Here is a 19,548-nt window from a genome sequence, read left to right as displayed (position 1 = left end):
TGTTTAAAATCTTTAGCCGTTCGCGTGTCAGATCTTCCCTTATTGTAAGCCCTGTCCTTCCTAACTTCTTCTTCTGGGTAAAGATCTCTGCCCTTTTTCGGTATGAGACAAATTTAATTATTATTGGACGAGGTTTGGTAGCACCTGGTAGTTTTCGTCCCACCCGATGGCTCCTGTCAATGTCTGCCTTGGTCACTTCAACGCCTAATTTTTCACGCGAAACCTGTATAAGCAGGTTGTCTGTGTCTTCTTCCTTATTTTCTGCTACTCCAAACAGTCGTAGACTATTTCGCCTTTGGTACTGTTCTAGCTCGTCTGTTGCGGCAGATAGTTTTACTTCCAACTCTCGTGCCTTTTTCCCGTATTCAGACACAGACTTTTTTAGTTCTGTAATTTCGGCAGTATTGGCCTCAACAGTTTCACGCATTTTGGCCAATACTGCTGCCGTTACAGTATTTGATATAGTGCCTGCTATCAGATCGAGATTGTTTCTATCGCGAAGCGCAGCGTTTACCTCAGAGCGGACCAGCTCCGCTAGACCGGGAACCGCGGCCTCACCTTCCGCCAAGAGCGAGCCCACCGCACCTGCTGCTTCCCCGCTGCTGGACGAGCTGCTGTTGACTCTTCTGTTTACCATTTTCTCGGAGATATTGGCGGAGCACAGAAAAAAATAGCACTACTGCACAGAACACTGTTGTTTACACGATTTCCACTGGTACTAGACAACACCACCTGCGAGAACACCTTCGAATTCAAATAACTTTCGCGAGCCGAACTTAACACGTGTTACACTGCAGCCACCATGACACAGGTTGTGATCAGAGTCCCCATCTTCCCCTTGGAAATGTCTTACAATTTAAAACCTGGTTCCTAAATCTCTGTCTTACCATTATGTAATATATCTGAAGCCTGGCTCTGAGCACTATGGGACTTAACAGCTATGGTTATCAGTCCCCTAGAACTTAGAACTACTTAAACCTAACTAGCCTAAGGACACCACACAACACCCAGTCATCACGAGGCAGAGAAAATCCCTGACCCCGCCGGGAATCGATCCCTCTGAAACCTGTCAGTATCTCCAGGCTTCTTCCATGTATACAACCTTCTTTTATGATTCTTGAACCAAGTGTTAGCTATGATTAAGTTGTGCTCTGTGCAAAATTCTATCAGGCGGCTTCCTCTTTCATTTCTTAGCCCCAATCGATATTCACCTACCACGTTTCCTTCTCTCCCTTTTCCTACTACCGAATTCCAGTCACCCATGACTATTAAATTTTCGTCTCCCTCAAATATCTGAATAATTTCCTTTATCTCATCATACATTTCATCAATCTCTTTGTCATCTGCGGAGCTAGTTGGCATATAAACTTGTACTACTGTGGTAGGCGTGGGCTTCGTATCTATCTTGGCCACAATAATGCGTTCACTATGCTATTTGTAGTAGCTTACCCGCATTTCTATTTTCCTATTCATTATTAAACCTACTCCTGCATTACCCCTATTTGATTTTGTATTTATAGCCCTGTATTCACCTGACCAGAAGTTTTGTTCCTCTTGTCACCGAACTTCACTAATTCCCACTATATCTAACTTTAAACTATCCATTTCCCTTTTTAAATTTTCTAACCTACATGCCCGATTAAGGGATCTGACATTCCACGCTCCGATCCGTAGAACGCCAGTTTTCTTTCTCCTGATAACGACGTCCTCTTGAGTAGTCCCCGCCCAGAGATCCGAATGGGGGATTATTTTACCTCCGGAATATTTTACCCAAGACGACGCCATCATCATTTAACCATATAGTAAAGCTGCATGCCCTCGGCTATAAGGTCCGGTAAACACACTGTTTAAAACAAGAAACCCGGAGTTTAGCATCTAATATACAATGTAACATTAAAAGCACAATTAACATAATAGATTCACTTTTACTGAAAAAAATTTAAAGAGATAACTTTCACCGTCACGAAACGTTCTTGTGTTTGTTGTGTAGCGGTTCGGGGATTCCAAGAGCGCTACTGCTTGGTGGGCGTGTATCTTACGAAGACCCTGTACTCTTTCACCACTTCTGGCCATTCTACGGAAAAAACAGAAATACAGAAACAAAATTTAGGAATAAGCAATGACAGTAGAGTTTATTAATGACGGAAACAGAAGTCATAGTGAAAGTTATTGTCAAATGTCGTGTGGTAAATTGTTGACACTCCTCATGAATGAAAGGATAGGAAAAGTGTCATCCAAACATTTCAGAAGATTTGCATTTATTTGGTAGAGGAAATATATACTTGCAAATAAGTCAGATAATATGCAGCACGTAGTAATTAGCGCCTATTTGCTTTATCCTTTGTAACCTGTTTTCTTCCTAACTGCCAAACAATTAAGAAATTATTTTTCTCGTCCAATAATTTTGACATTTTCGCTATTGAAATAATTTTCATTAAACCCGCTTATCTATTTACGTTCTTGTAGTGCAGATATTTTTCCCTGTAAAACGTTGCCACGAAAACGAAGCAAACAACACAATAAAGCATAAGAAGACACGAAAGCACAAAATCCTATTCTGTAATAGGAGTGAGTTCGACCGGAATAGGCTATAACTTCCGATAGTAGCTTAGGCCGCCATAGACCTTTGATTCTGCGCATGTGCAATGTGCCAGTATACTCGGAAGTTTAGATCTCCACGCTCGGCACAATCTGTAGATTACCGACGTCATGCACTAGCTCCCGACGTGTTCAGTTGCTGATTTATAAGCAAGCACGAAAGATGTACGCACTTCTAGTAGTCTATTTTGACCACAAAGTCTCTGGTGTGAAACGGGCTTAAGGCTGGTGGGGGACGTGGAGTCAGCTTACGCTGACCGCTTCTCAGCTCAACGCTTTGGTGAGCGAGCCTCATCCGCTGCCACGTTCTGCCGACTGTGGCGCTTGTATTGGAGATTGGCAACAAAAAATTTCAACTATCATTACTAGTGCTAGTTGGTAAGCAATGTAAAATGGTGATTGTGTGGGAGGAAAGATTAAGAGCAAAATGGTTCAAATGGCTCTGAGCACTATGGGACTCAACTGCTGAGGTCATTAGTCCCCTAGAACTTAGAACTAGTTAAACCTAACTAACCTAAGGACATCACAAACATCCATGCCTGAGGCAGGATTCGAACCTGCGACCGTAGCGGCCTTGCGGTTCCAGACTGCAGCGCCTTTAACCGCACGGCCACTTCGGCCGGCTGATTAAGAGCAACGGCGATACCGAACTGACAAGAGAAAAAACCACAACATAATGTCTGACACCTGGATAACAATGCGTTTGTTAAGAAAAGCTACCTAATAAACAACCTTGGTGTTGTTGTGGTCTTTAGTCTAAAGGCTGCTTTGACGAGCTCTCCACGCTAATCTTACCTGATATAACGTGATGTGGTCTGTGATGGATTAATAAAAGTGCTATATTGCTCCTCACCACATCGAAATACTCAGTTACATTCTTTCTTTTTCTGCTAATTTTAGAAAGCGGTTTATGAAGGTTCCAATTTGTAATATGTAATGGCAGATCACAGACTGTACGATTTATTTATGAAGATTTTTATCCTTTTTTTGCTTCAAATGTTCATCGTTCATGCCTCACTTTCGTTCATGGCTACACTCCAAGCAGACACCTTCAGAAAAGACGTCTTAACGTCTTAGTTTATGAAACTTCCTGGCAGATTAAAACTGTGTGCCGGACCGAGACTCGAATTCGGGACCTTTGCCTTTCGCCGGCAAGTGCAGGAGAGCTTCTGTAAAGTTTGGAAGGTAGGAGACCAGGTACTGGCAGAAGTAAAGCTGTGAGGATGGGGCGTGAGTCGTGCTTGGGTAGCTCAGCCCGCGAAAGGCAAAGGTCCCGAGTTCGAGTCTCGGTCCGGCACATAGTTTTAATATGCCAGGAAGTTTCATATCAGCGCACACTCCGCTGTAGAGTGAAATTTTCATTCTAGAAACATCCCCCAGGCTGTGGCTAAGCCATGTCACCGCAATATCCTTTCTTTCAAGAGTGCTAGTTCTGCAAGGTTCGCAGGAGAGCTTCTGTAAAGTTTGGAAGGTAGGAGACGAGGTACTGGTAGAAGTAAAGCTGTGAGGACGGGGCGGGAGTCGTGCCGGGGTAGCTCAGTCGGTAGAGCACTTGCCCGCGAAAGGCAAAGGTCCCGAGTTCGAGTCTCGGTCCGGCACACTCCGCTGTAGAGTGAAAATTTCATTCTAGATCTTAGTTTATATTTGGTGGTAACAAGTTTCTGTTTTTTTCTTTTTTTTTTCTACTGACAGTTTGCATTTTATATCTTCTCTACTTCGGCCGTTGTCATTTATGTTGCTTCCAGTGCCTCATTTACTAATCCAATTGCTTGTACAAAAAGTAGAGCTCCTTCTCGTTTGTCGTCCCAGAAACTTCTGTCGGCCAACCCGGAACCCGGACTACTTTTCGCACTAAACTGTCATATAAATGAGAGCCGCCACCGTCGCGTTGACTAGCCAGGCAGTGTTACAATAATCACTGTTCCCATAGTACGTACTAATCAGTGCACTGCAGGAATATAGCTAGTTTCCAGTGAGTCTCAGATCCAACCAGCAGACTGGCTGTTTAATCACTTCACCGTCACCGTGCGGTTTCTATCATCTCCGTTATTTACAACACAGTACTTCAGGCTCAAGTCAAAAAGGAAAACATTAATTAAACACAGTAGCGATCGTTTTTGCTAATCCTAATATGAATCAGCTGTGGGGCACTAAATGACCAAGACTGTACAAGAACTGCATTCTTCAAGTTTTCATTGGAGCAGAAGATAATTTACTGTCGTCTAACAACCGTCGCCAAGTCCGCTTCGTTCGTTAAACGACACCTCAGGCTCGATAATGGATCCACTCTCTGTCTCCCTGCGTTTCCTCCCAGACAGGGAACAACGTCTACCAGACAGGGACAGAAACTTGAAACAGGTGAATGATTGAGTCAGTAGCTGCGACAGAGCGCGGGAACACACATGCGAACGATTTCGGAACTTTCCACTCTAGTAGAACCACCTCATTGATCAGTACCAACTATCAGTAAAGGCTCTGCAACATTAATCTGCCACAGAAATCACGAAAAACGTGCATCGTACATCACAGAGGGTTTGTTGGTCGACTCCTCGATTTGGCGACGTGCAAACCGCTCCACAACTGTGCTCCTCTAAGCGGAGAACGAATTTTAGGAACGAATCAGGAACTTCAGTTTTGCTGGACCCATCCCGTTTCGTGCGGAGCAGATGACTGGATTATAGGCAACTCAAAATTCGTAGCACGCTCGCATCTCAGGGCGTAATAAACACAAAAGGACGCCTAACGTCGCCGGGAAATGTGAGCGAAAATTCTGTCTGTTACGAAAGTTGTTCCGCATGATTTGGTCTTCATTGTAAGACAAAAAATGACGTGCCATGCAGGAATCATGTGAATAGGATGGAAATCGGTAGATGTAATGCACATGTACAGATAAACAAATAATTAGAATTTTAGAAAAATTGGATAATCTACTCAAGAGAAAGAGCTTTACAAGTTGAGCAAGTCAGTAACGCGTTGGTCCACCTCTGGCCCTAGCGAGCAGTTATTCCTTAGCTGGTTGGATAGCTCTGCTCCAAGCGATCTGAATTGGGGAGAGACCTGGAGGCCTTGCCGGTCAAGGTAGAGTTTAGCAAGCGCGAAGACAAGCAGCAGGAACTGTCGCCGCATGCGGGCAGGAATGACATTGGGGAAATGTAAGCACAGCATGGCATCCCATGAATAGCAGTAAGACGGGTGTAGAATCTCGTCGACTTACCGCTGTGCTGCAAGGGTGCCGCGGGTGACAAGCAAAGGGGTCCTGCTATGAAAGAAATGGCACCCCAGACTATTACTCGTGGTTCCTGGGCAGTAAGGAGGGCGAAAGTCAGTTTGGTATCCCATCACTGTCCGAGATTTCTCCAGACACGTTTTCGGCCTGGAATGTCATTGACTGGAGTAGAACTGTGTTTAGTTCCGCTTTGTGTTGAGAGCCAATCGACAGCGCATATGTGTCGGGAGACGCCCTAGTCAGTCGTAAGATACCACCAGCCTGACTGTCAAGTGCCGTGCATCCCAACAACCAGAAGTAGCGGTGTGGCATACGATTTCATTTCATAGCAGGGCGCCTTTGGTTCTCATCAGATGCACCTATGAGCAAAGCGCTACGCCAATGGTATTCTAGGAGTACACCCTGTTTTGTTACCATTCATGGCAAGTCATCCTGGCCTTACGTTTCAGCATGTTAATTCCCGCCTGTGCAGAGGGTGAGAGTTTCTACTGTTTGTCTTCGCGCTTCCCAAACATTACCTTGGTCAGAAGTGCCACAGAATCTCTACTCAATTAGATATAATTTGGCACGGTATTCCTCAGGGGACATCCAACAACTTTGTCAATCAATGGCAAGCCGAATACATGGTTACATAAGGGCCAGAAGTGGATCAATGTGTTATTAAGACTTGTTCTATTTCTGGAGCTCTCTCTCTCTCTCTTTAATAAATCATTCAATTTTTATGAAATTGTAATCATTTCTTTGTCTGTACATATGCCTCACATCTACCGATATCCGTCCCATTCCGATAATTCCTTCGTGATGCGTTTCATTTTTCGCGCTTCCCAAACATTACCTTGGTAATAAGTGTCACAGAATCTCTACTCAATTAGACATAATTTGGCACGGTATTCCTCACGGGACATCCAACAACTTTGTCAATCAATGGCAAGCCGAATACATGGTTACATAAGGGCCAGAAGTGGATCAATGTGTTATTAAGACTTGTTCTATTTCTGGAGCTCTCTCTCTCTCTCTTTAATAAATCATTCAATTTTTATGAAATTGTAATCATTTCTTTGTCTGTACATATGCCTCACATCTACCGATATCCGTCCCATTCCGATAATTCCTTCGTGATGCGTTTCATTTTTCGCGCTTCCCAAACATTACCTTGGTAGTAAGTGTCACAGAATCTCTACTCAATTAGACATAATTTGGCACGGTATTCCTCACGGGACATCCAACAACTTTGTCAATCAATGGCAAGCCGAATACATGGTTACATAAGGGCCGGAAGTGGATCAATGTGTTATTAAGACTTCTTCTATTTCTGAAGCTCTCTCTCTCTCTTTAATAAATCATTCAATTTTTATGAAATTGTAATCATTTCTTTGTCTGTACATATGCCTCACATCTACCGATATCCGTCCCATTCCGATAATTCCTTCGTGATGCGTTTCATTTTTTAGTCTTAGAGCGTGTATCATAATTAATCCCTAGCGACACGTGCAGTAGACTACAGCACGCCGTGCTGCGTTGCCATACACGGAACAGATTGTTACCGCGCATGTATGGTACCTGCAATAAGCCGCTTAACCCAGCAAGAGCTCCAGACTCCGCAGTAAATGTCTCTTGGCACAAGTATTCCAACCCTGGAGCGCAATTGTCATCGCCGGCCGCTGTGGCGTAGCGGTTCTAGGCGCTTCAGTCCAGAACCACGCTGCTGCTACGGCCGCAGGTTCGAATCCTGCCTCGGGCATGGATGTGTGTGCTGTTCTTAGGTTAGGCAGGTTTAACTAGTTCTAAGTCTAGGGGACTGATGACCTCAGATGTTAAATCCCATAGTGCTTAGAGCCATTTGAACCATTTTTGAGCAATTGTCATCACGGGAAGTCACAGGCATTTCAGTCAGCCAAGTACACTCCGGCTCCTCTGGAGAGCGACAGTCAGTTTGGTATCCCATCACTCTCCGGGTCGTCTACAGACATGTTTTTGGCCTGGAAACTGATTGATTGGACTAGAACTGTCTTCAGTCCCGCTTCGAGTCGAGCGCTAATCACCAGCGAAGATGTGCCGGGAGAACCACCAGAAGAAGACTAGAGTAAGACTAGCCCCTCACCTCCAGGCTGGAGAACGACCTCTGGCTCCCATATATTGGCACTGGCAAACATAATAGCCACTTGACGAGCACACAGGCGCGGCCCGTAAATGATGCGTCATACTTTCAGCGAACTACAAGATTCACGGCAGCCGGCCTCAATCCGGAAGCGATTACTCCATCGGAAAGTCTCTCACAAGATCGCAGTAAGCGCTGTGTGTTTCTTTTTTTATAACAGCGGTTGTTGTTTTGCGACCGGCCTCCGATGCTCAGTAAACACACAGAGTGCGTGGGCGCGGCCTGTGCATGAAACAGAGACGCAGAAGATGGGCAATAACGTGTCGGGCGACAAGTGTGCTCGGCTGTTAGCAGCGGTCCCGAGTGACGCGACACTCACTCTGCCATAAAATCAACAGCGCAGCAGGCCGGGCCGCCAGCGGGCGCGGCAATTTGTCACCACGAGTGGACGCGACCGCGCGCGCGCTCAAACACACGCGCGCACACACGGCGCTAGCGACCGGAAACGCGCGTGCCGCCGTCCCATCGAGGCGCACTCCTGTTGCACTCAGCAGCTGTAGCTAGAGCTATAACCCTCATAACGTGTCGCTGGACCACCTAAAGACTAGCACATGATCAGCTGATATGCAAAAATTATAAGAGATAGCTCCACAGATCCATTTGTATGATAAGTTGGTTTCATTGCCTGTATTCGGGAGTCCAATATACGATGCTAATCCCAACTCTTGTTGCTACGAAATCCTATTTTTAAACATAATCTCCATTCAATGCCACTGCCTTATGCCGCCTTACTGGGAGGGCCTGTATACCCGTATGGCGCCTCTCCATTAGAGATGGGCAAAACTGTTCTTTTCAGAGATTGGATCAGAACTGTTCACTCCCTGAAATGAATTAGCTCTTTTTCATGACTCACCACTCATTTACAATAGAAAATAAATGGAAGGCACATTGCCTTTTAAACTTGGTTTATCCCAGTACTATACCTGTATTTTGATCTTATTTGATCCTATTTTGAAGTAACACAGATAATGAGTAAGAATTTTGTATTGTTTATTGAAATTTCCACGATATGACAAAGTTTTTGATTATTGATGTATTTTGCACTATCGTGGTTTTTTGGGTGATCGGAAAATGTTGTAACTTGAGATTTACATTAACAATATATTTGGCTATAATGTATTAAAATTTCATTAACCTCATACAAATACATCGCAAGCCATATATTTTTAAAGTGAACGTTTCCTTCTGAAGACGCCTAAAATCGCAAAATCCGTACCAGAATAAGAAAAAAAAATATAAATTTGACTGTAAAACGAAAGTGCTGCATATAGCCTTACGCAGAATAAAACAAGGAAAATATTGGTGTATCACATTTTGCGATACGTTTATCGGTTCGCTCGTAATTAAAGCGTAAATTCGAGTGTCCATAATAAAAATCCTATGGTAAGAGGAGTCATCAGGAACCTAATCTAATCAGTTTAAACAAATAAAAATAAAATAAAAACGATTGATGTATACATAACATAATAATGTAATATACATAGCGGTATTACTACGAAGAACAATATCCAGTGGGGACGAACTCCGATGCAGAGGCGCTGAGTCGAGCAGGTCGAGCCGCGAGCTGTATTACTGCATGAGCTGAGACCGCAGAGACCAGAGTGACACCTGAGTCGCTTTGCTCAACGCTCTGGCTAGAGTCGAGAACGGTGGGGTGAGCGTTGAGCGGGCGAGTTCCGAGGGTGGGGGGAGCGGTGAACTCACCCGCTCCGAGACAAATCGTCCGTTCCCTTGCGAGCAGGTTTTTGCAAGTAGTTCCTATGTTATCCGCTAGGTGGCTCTCTGTCCTGTTGCTCGCATCAACTGCCCAGAGGGCAGGACGTGCGACTGAAACGATCGCCGACAGAGTGCGATGCGAAGTTAAGCTGCGCCAGACACTGCACACGGCAGACGACGCACAGAGACGGCAGGGCATATGTGAAACACAAAATCCAATGGGGCACTGCACAATGCAGGCAGCCAAGGTAGAAGCAGGGCAGAGGCCGGCGCTGGCTGTGTTGTGTGGCGTGCACTGTGCTCTGACCAGCAGAGGCGCTGCTGATATGCTCCGTCTCTCTCTCTCTCTCTCTCTCTCTCTCTCTCTCTCTGCCGTGGGAAACGTTTGGAGCTACCGTTCTTTTTTTCTGAATCACTGATTGTTCACTCCTTTGAAAGATTCAACTCTATGAATTAGTTCAAGAGCGGATCCCCCATCTCTACTCTCCATTCGTCGACGCCGGAACCAATGTCTTGCTGCATCAATAATTTCCCCAACATCCCCATCATTCACTGGACCAAACAGAGGGACATCGGAAGAATAATCCAATGAAGTTTTGTGAGCTCCTCACAGGTGCGCCGACTTTTGTGAATCTTGAGTTATCATGGAGAAGGAAAAGTTCTTTGTAAATTTCTGGCGACGGACACTCTGGAGTCGTTTCTTCAGTTTACTGAGGGTAGCGCAATACACTTTCGAGATGGTCGTTGCACCATGATTGAATACACGAAACAAAATAACCCCTTCAGAGGCCCAGAAAACCATCGCCATGACTTTACTAGCTGAGGGGTGGCTTTAAATGATTTCTTCAAAGGAGAACTGGTTTGGCCCCATTCCATCGGTGCCGTTTTGTTTCATGTCACCATCAGCCTTTCAACGCGGAAGAAATTGCCTACAGATGGTCTTTCGTTGCTCTTCCTGGTCGTCTGGTAGGCTGAGAGGAATCCAGCAGGCACACACCTTTGAGTACCCGAACTGGTGGACGAGCGCGTCAGCACTACCAACAGAGATGTCCCGCTCAACTGCGAAATGTTTGATTTGATCCGTCGATCACCGCGAATGAGAGTGTCCGCACGTTGCAGTATTGCGTCAGTTATAGCTGTGTGCGGCCGGCCAGCTTGTGGGAGATAGAACAGGTTTGTGCGACCTTGTTGCGATGAAGCTTTTGTTCACTACAAGGTCTTCGAAGACATTCTACAAGCCCCTATGAATTCTGCGATACTGTGGTTTTCCGCCAAAAGAAACTCGATGGCAATTTTTTGCTTGGAACGCACCTCCGTTAGAGATGCCATTTTGAAGGTTACGTATAGCGCCACCGCCTACCGCAACTTCATGAAACTATAGGGGCTGAAGCGGGAATATTCCACGGTGTCCCACAGTAAATTCCGCATTTTTTTTCAACCGAGACTGGCCGAGGAAACAATCTGTGGCATTACTTATTGAACGCGGCTCGAATTCTTTCCGCGACAGCGCTACAATCTTTCTTCGGCGCGTGCACATTAGCTGCTATGAGTCAAGCAGAAAAAGTGACACCATGGCCAGTCCTCCCTCTGTTGTTTATGTTGTACAGTTCTTGTGACGAGTGTGCAAAGTTGACTGCAAAACCCAGCTGCTTGTGAGATTAGAACTGTAATTCGTTTTCTGAACGCTAAGAAGACTAAAGCATTCAAGATTCACTCACAGATCTGCGAGGTTTTCGGAATAAATGCGATGAGTGATTCAAAGGCAAGAATACAGTTCCGGCATTTGAATAAAGGACGTCTTGAAGTGCACAATGACGAAAAAAATTATCATTCACGTTTACTTAGTGAAGAAGAGGTTCGTGCAGTCGAAGGACTCGTAAAAGAAAGCCGTAAGTTTACAGTGTCCAATGTTTCTGGGAACTTTGCGCTAACTGAAACTGTTTTTCAAAAACTGAATTTTCTTACAGCGCAACACAAAAACAGTGTCTCGGCTATGAAGTTCACTTTATGACACGTTTCAACAGACATGGTGATGCTTTTCTAAGCAAGTTAGTGACCCAGAATGAGACCTAGGTTGTTTACTAAATCCTCCACTAGAAACGAAAATCAGTGGAGTGGAGGCATACTCCGTCTCCCTAACGACACATCTGCCCAGCAAACCTCGACATGTCGAAAAGTCATGTGCACAGTCTTTTGCGACAGACACGGTATTCCATTTGTGTATTTTTTAGCGCAGGGTGAAACAATCACTGGAAATATTTACTGTGAGATGTTCATGAAGCCGCATCGCGCAATACAGAATAGGCGCCGAGGACTGCTCACAAACGGTTTTGTTTTAATTCACGACAATGTCGGACATCACACTGCGACCAAACACACGATAACTCCTACTGCACCCTGGCTGGAACTAGTCTGAGCACTCTCCGTATAGCCCTGACTTAGCCCCTAGAGAATTTCAACCCTTTTTGCACCTAAAACGCTCCTTGGTGCTCAAAAATTCAACATCAAACAAGTCCTCAAGAAAGTTACCACGTAGTTGACAACACAGGCGGCAAGTTCTGTGTGTGATGTCCTTAGGTTAGTTAGGTTTAAGTAGTTCTAAGTTCTAGGGGACTGATGACCTCAGCAGTTAAGTCCCATAGTGCTCAGAGCCATTTGAACCATTTGAACGTTCTGTGGGGAAGGCGTACAAAACTTGTGTCCCACTATTGCCAGTACATACGAAACGTTGGGAGCTATATAGAAAAGCTTTTTTTTGGTTAGTTCTCTTCAGTAATGAGTTTCTCTGCATCTGTACTCCTTTTGTTTTATCACCAAACGGAATTAGTTTCTTGACTCACCTTGTAAGTGTAGCTGCACTTACCGAACAACTGTTCCTTTCTTTACCCTTAGAAATAGTGGACCCTCACTCCACCGACAAAGTTTTGGAAGTTGTTCAGGGATTATAATCTACATCTACACGGTTACTCTACAATTCACAGTTAAGTGCCTGGCAGAGGGTTCATCGAACCATCTTCAAGACATATCTCAACCGTTTCACTCTCGGCGGTGCTAGGGAAAAACGAGCACTTAAATCTTTCTGTGCGGGCTCTGATTCCTCTTATTTTGTCATGATGGTTATTTCTCCCTGTATAGGTGGGCGCCAACAGAATATTGTTGCAAATGGAGGAGAAAGTTGGTGATTGAAATTTCATGACGAGATCCTGCCGCAACGAGAAACGCCTTTTATTTGAATGGCTGCCACCTCAATTCATATACCATACTCTGGAGACTCTCTCCCTTATTTCGTTATAATACGAAACGAGCTGCCCTTCTTTAAGGGGATACGGAATCGGATTTTGGGTTAAAAAATCGAATTTTTTTTTTATTGGCGTATTATATTCTGCCATGTTTCCTCTTTAAAATGACGTATCATACATAGCTCTACTACAATTATAACTATTTTATTTTTATATATTTGTGAGATCGGGTATTGCGCTCTTCACAGTGGTATAATGTTCGCTATGTCAAATATCTGGGAGATGGTGACTCTAAAGCATTCAAAGAAGTTTTGGAAAGCAAACCATATGGGAACAGTGTAAATATAAGCAAACTTGAATGTATAGGACATGTGCAGAAGAGAATGGGTGCCAGGCTGAGAAGGTTAAAATCAGTTATGAAAGGGAAAAAACTAGATGATGGGAAAACCTTGGATGGCAGAGGAAGATTGACTGATTCCATAATAGACCACATTCAGAACTGCTATGGCCTTGCAATCAGTCAAAATACAGGCAATCTTGAAGAAATGAGGAGAGCTATATGGGCTTTATATTTCCACACCGCATCCACGGATGAGCATCCACAACATGGTTTGTGCCCCAAAGGTGAAAACAGCTGGTGTAAATACAATAGGGGACTAACAACAGGAGAGAAATACATTCACCACCACAGTCTACCATCAGCCATCATGGCAGAAATAAAGCCCATTTTCAGAGATCTGGCTGACAGAAGTCTTCTGATGAAATGTCTTCACGGAAAAACGCAGAACCCCAACGAGTGCTTGAATAGTGTGATATGGCATCGTCTCCCAAAAACAGTGTTTGTCGGAATTAATACACTACATTTTGGTGTGTATGATGCTGTGGCAACCTTCAATGTTGGAAATATAACTAAATGCCAGGTCCTTCAAAAGTTGGGTATGTGTGTTGGTTCCCGTACGGTACGTGCTATGTTCTTTTTAGATCAGCACAGACTAAGGCATGCTGATAATATAATCAAGACATTAGTGAAAAAAGCAAGACAGGTGCAGAGGGGTGCCAAAAGAAGACTTGAAGATGATTATGAAGACTGTGAAGGGGGTATTAGCTACGGATCAGGAATGTTTTAATCTTCTTTCTCCGTTTCCCGTAAGTTTACTTTTTACTTCATCTAGGAACATTATCTCAGGTACTGGTCAACCTAGAAGTCTGAAATTTTTATGACGTAGTGACATAGGTCCCTATTACATACTGAAACAACGATTTTTTAATTACTTGATTTACAAAAGACTTAGGGGTGATAGTCTAGTAAAAAGCGATGGAAAAAATTTACTTAAAAATAAATGTACAATATCTCTGTAAGAAAATACTTTGACAATAAACTGTTGTTTCAGTATTGTTGTAACATATGAATGCACATACAGTAAAATTTTTACCTCTCTGTCTCCAGTAGTTTGTGAGAAAATGTTCCCTATAGTAGGCATATATTAACATTGCGGGGATAGGTGATTCCGTATCCCCTTAAACTCCCTCGATGTCCTCCGTCAATCCTATGTGATGCAGATACCACACCGCACAGCTATACTCCAGAAGATGGCGGTCAAGCGTGGTGTTAGCAGTCTCTGTAGTGGACCTGTTGCGTTTTCTAATAATTCTGTCAATAAATCGCAGCCTTTGCTTTGCTTTCCCCACGACATTATCTATGTGATCTTTCTAATTTAAGTTATTCGTTATTGTAATCCCTAAGTATTTAGATGAATCTGCAGCCTTTAGATTCGAGTGATTTATCATGTAACCGAAATTTAGCGGATTTAGTTTACTACTCATGTGGATGACTTCACACATTCCCTTTTTTAGAGTCAATTGACACATATCTAAGAGGGCTGCTCAGATTGTCTGTTAGGTCGTTTACGTAGATTAGAGGGCCTGTAACACTCCCTTGCGGAACGCCTGATACCGTTTCCGTTTTACTCGATAACCTTGTGTCAGTTACTACGAACTGTAGCCGTTCTGGCGGGAACTTATGGATCTAGTCGCACAAATGAGGCGACACCCTACAGGAGCGCACTTTGATTATAAGTCGCTTGTGAGGAAAGTTACCAAAAGCCCTCTGGAGATCTAAAAATATGGAATCAATTTGACATCTTTTATCGCTGTTACTCAGTACAATAATTTTACAAATTATTACATCCACAGAGTATTACATATAAAACTAGAGGTACAGTTACAATGCAATCTCTTAAATCGCCAATATAATTAACATAATTATTACAGATTTACACAACCAAAGATCTTGACTATGCAGATACACTAGTGTACAACGTCAGCAGAGAACTTATATGCACTATACATAAATCTAACGATTACTCATGTTACAGTATATAGGTAATGTCTGGTGACGTATAATTAGTGGCAGCTGTTTAAAAGTTAGTTTTAGACAGTCTTGTCAGTCCGTTTTATTGTTAATTGTTTGTTAAAACTCGTTTGACTTTAATAAAGGCAGGTTATGTACTAAAAATGATGAATACTGAAGCAGTTATGTGGGGACCCCAGCCCTCGCTGTAGGGTGATCTGATCCCAAATCTTCCCACTCAAATTCCTGTTTGTCAGCTAGCAACCCAGAGTATGATTGTTTTCCTTTCTCTGGAAAGAGCCAGTTGGGGAGAGTGGCCACCCTTTCCCTTCCTGCAACAGCGTTCTCAGATACAAGCTTACTCGTGTTAACTTTAAGCTGTATTTGGTTAATAATGTATTGCTTTTCAGGTAGCAATCGTCAGCATGGAAACCAGGCCGTGCCCAGGAATAGGCTACCTCAAGGAAGACCACCTATTGTACGAGTTATGAATTAGGCAGCTAACGGGCGAAGGTGCTGTGCCTGAATTGGCTGCTCGTTTGCACGGTGCTATGGGGAAAGCCTTGGATCTCAGCCTCGGCTCCAGCGGTGAGGCAGTAGCCGTGCTCAATGCTGGTTCAGAGGCGCTGGCAGGACTGCAGGAAAATGAGAACTTCTTACGGGACAGTCAGCCTACTCGCAAACAGGTGTGTAGGATTCAATCGTATGCCACACATTGGGTGAATCACCTTGTAGATTTGAAGCAGGCATCCCTGAAGCCCGGCAAAGGTGCTGCAGTTGATAGCTTAATTAGTCAGTTTATGGAGTTCTGGGTAGAATTGAATCTTCTCGCGTTAGATGACCTAACCAGTGTAAGTGAGAAGGACGGTGTAGGCGATAATCCGCGCCAACAGGAAAGTGAGCAGGAAACTGAAGCACCAGTAAACGTTATCTCCTGTAATGCATTGTTAGGTTGCCAAACCCCAGTTTCCATCTACTACAACGGATTAACGAGTTCTCTACTGAGCAGGTTGAATTTGTGTTATGGTTTGAATTTCATGCTATGGTTTGAATTTCATGCTAATGAATTGTGCATTTTATATGCAATTGTTCGTCACCTTCTTTATCCGTTAACCTGCTGAATGTACAACGTTTCTTTTTTTTATGAGGTCCGCACTGAGGTGCTAGTGCTGGGATTGCAAGTGGTTGAAGGTGACGTGGTTAAGACCATATTAGAAGACATGAAGCCTGCGGAGCGGTTATGTGTGGGCTTTTCTAGATTTTTGAAATTTGAGACAGAGATTTTATTATGTTGTCATCCCAGAATACGCATGAGTTAGAGGGCAAGCATTTTTGGTGTATGAGATTCCACCACAAGACGTTCCCTAAGTACATGGTGTACAAAAAAGAATCATCCTATTTTTTAAAAAAATCATCACTACTATGTTATTTGAGGTATGTGCGCGTGAGAGGTGGCATGAGCCCCCTCTCATATTTCTATCTTACGATTTTCCTCTCTAATTGCATGCGGGGAAAAGTTGCTATTCCCACGCAGCGTCTCTCGTCACCCAGGTGGTCCGGTGACAGGCGGGCTCTGCTGATCTTGAAAGGGTAAGCCGACGGGTGTGAGGGAGTCGAGTGAATGCTTTCCAGACGCCGACATTGTCAAAAGACACGCCCGCAGGGGCCTGAAGTAGCGGCTGGGCTAGAGGTTCCGTTACTTCGCAGAAACGTAGCGAAAACACTTTCTGGCGGGCTACCAGCGAGGCGTGGGAATGACTTGTGTACCCAGGCAGTTTTGGCGGGAAAATTCCCGCGATTTCTGCAAAATCGTAACTGTGATTGGCTTGCTCAATGCATAGCTCCGTGACGTAGCAAAATCGGCGCAGAAATTGGCGCCAAGAATCTCCATTGGTGGAATGGTAGTGCTCCGGCAATAGAGTGGAATTTTCCGCCGGTTTTCGAGTTGCTGATTGGAATGGTTAACCACGGCCACTGTCGTGGGGGCGGGAATGTTCTGTGTTCGGTTTGTACGGGTGCTCTTGTGGAGGTAGGCTCTCGCCTTTCGGTCGGAGTAGGTTACAAGACTGAGCTCTCGCTGCTCTGGACAGCCTGCCTTCCGTTGGCTGTCTAATATACTTTTATTTAATTGTAACTGTTTGGCGAAGTTGCTGAAGTTTTGACTTCAACATAACTTTCCGATTACAGTTGGCAATTGAGCGTTTTGCATACAAGAGGCCTATGTTGTCTGTCTTGAGCAGTTTTGGCTAAAGTTGGCCGTATTGGAGTTACTGTGTGACTTCGCTTGTTAAAATCAACCACTGTACCATCAGTGAGCCTTCTTCGTCTCCCTCAGAGGCGCATTTGTATTGCTAGGAAATCTTTAGTGTGGAACAACCAGGCCAGGATAATTTGTTTCAGGCTATACTCGCGACATTATCATCACCACGGCGGGACGTCGAAGCAACCAGCCATCGCCTGCGGTATGCCAGATCGTGTCCGTGCAGTTAAGAAGAGAAATTCAAATGGCTCTGAGCACTATGGTAATCAACTTCTGAGGTCATTAGTCCCCTAGAACTTAGAACTAGTTAAACTTAACTAACCTAAGGACATCACACACATCCATGCCTGTGGCAGGATTCGAACCTGCGACCGTAGCGGTCTCGCGGTTCCAGACTGCAGTGCCTAGAACCGCACGGCCACTGCGGCCGGCAGTTAAGAAGACAGCTTGGTAATGTACGTCCGCAGCACCAGCAAAGCAGGCAATTTTGCTAGGTGATAATCCGAGCTCAGCAGAGCGCGCCTGTTTGTCTTTTCTAACTTTGATCTGTCTTGGGTGTTCATTGTCTGAGTTCTCACTAATGTAGCAGCAATTAATGCTGAGTTGGCTGTGTGTCTCTCTTAAGACTTGAGTTGCAAGGAATTGGCTCCACATACCACGTCGTCATAAATGTCACAATCTAGTTTAGGGACAACTTCACCTTCACAGCATTTATTTGAGTATCCAATTTGAGCCAATTTGATGTATTGTAAATGTTTCATGTGTTTTTGTTTACTATTTTGAGTTATAATAAATCATATTGTTAGTTTGGACAGAACTTTCATTCTGTTAATCGGTAGAGCAACCCTTTCATTTCTCACTACGTTAATGAAACTTTCCTTTATTTAACTTATTTATCAAATTAAATTATTGCAGGTGCCAAACTCTTTTCTACTCCACTTGCAGGGTCGATTACAGTCAGTTCGCGTTTCTTTTTAATCCATGTGCAACAGCAAAAAGTCGGAGTTAGAATAGGGGGGCTTAGGGCATCCTTTATATATGAAGATTCTAGAAGAATTTAGTGTTAAACACACTGCTAGCCCCGGCACCTCACACGCGAACAGAGTACTGTTGGAAAGAGCAGACTCTCGAGTTTTACATTGGTTCCCGCTAGGTAGCAACAGTGTGCGCCTACTTAAGTTCTAGTAAAAATGGTGTCGGGACAACAGAAAGCGTTTTGTCTTCTACGTTTTGCGCAGTGCATGTCAGTAACAGCTGTTCAGCGTGACTGTCGTACTAGATGCGCTGTGAATCCTCCTATTGCACAGAGCAGTAGACGATGGCATGAACAGTTCCGAGAAAGAGGTTGATCGTGTGAAGGCAAATCGCCAGGCCGTCCCCGAGGGTCGAATACCTTCGCCATAGTTTCACAAGGAGTCGCAGAAATCCATTCGCCGTGCAGCTCGACAGCTCAACGTGCCTCAAATGTCCGTATGACATGTATTGCGTCTACGTTCACACATGAAACCATACAAAATTCAGCCACTGTAAGCTCTTCGTGAAAATGACAAACAACAACGTGTGGAGTAGTCTAACTTCGTTTTTGGGTAGATCGAGGATGACAGTTTTCTTCCACGCTTAGTGTTTAACGACGATGCAACATTCCGTTTAAATGGAAAGGTGAACCGTCACTGGTAAAAGAACTTCACTAATATGAGAACCTATCTTTTCTGTAATTGTACAAATGAGCAAGTACAGTACCTTTCAACTTAGCTTAGCATTATGCTCTCTTACATTTGAGCTATTATTATTGTTTTGCTATTAAGATTGATACACTCCGTTATTTTCTTCTTCTTCTTTAGCGTTTGGTCTGTCTGGTGGCTGTCTGTTAGTGAATTCGCTGTCTCAGCTCCGTTCAACAGTGGGCCTTATCTGGATGGACATTTACAGCCATTAGGTCGTTGTTCAGAATGGGCCCATTGCTGTGTTGGTGGTCCCTTGGGGTTACTTTCCATGACTTCC

At 44.2% G+C, this 19,548-nt stretch overlaps 1 non-coding gene across 1 annotated transcript; it reads left to right on the top strand.

Annotated features, from left to right (window-relative positions):
- Positions 1 to 4,123: 4,123 nt before the first annotated feature.
- Trnas-cga (transfer RNA serine (anticodon CGA)) lies at positions 4,124 to 4,196 on the top strand. Its single transcript has one exon. It is a non-coding gene; the product is annotated as a tRNA-Ser (tRNA).
- The last annotated feature ends 15,352 nt before the right edge of the window (positions 4,197 to 19,548 follow it).

This window comes from Schistocerca nitens, chromosome 1 (genome assembly GCF_023898315.1).
Source record: "Schistocerca nitens isolate TAMUIC-IGC-003100 chromosome 1, iqSchNite1.1, whole genome shotgun sequence".
In the NCBI taxonomy this organism is placed as follows: Eukaryota; Metazoa; Arthropoda; class Insecta; order Orthoptera; family Acrididae; genus Schistocerca; species Schistocerca nitens.
Note: the sequence above shows the minus strand (reverse complement) of the source record. Positions and strands in the feature narration are given on the sequence as shown.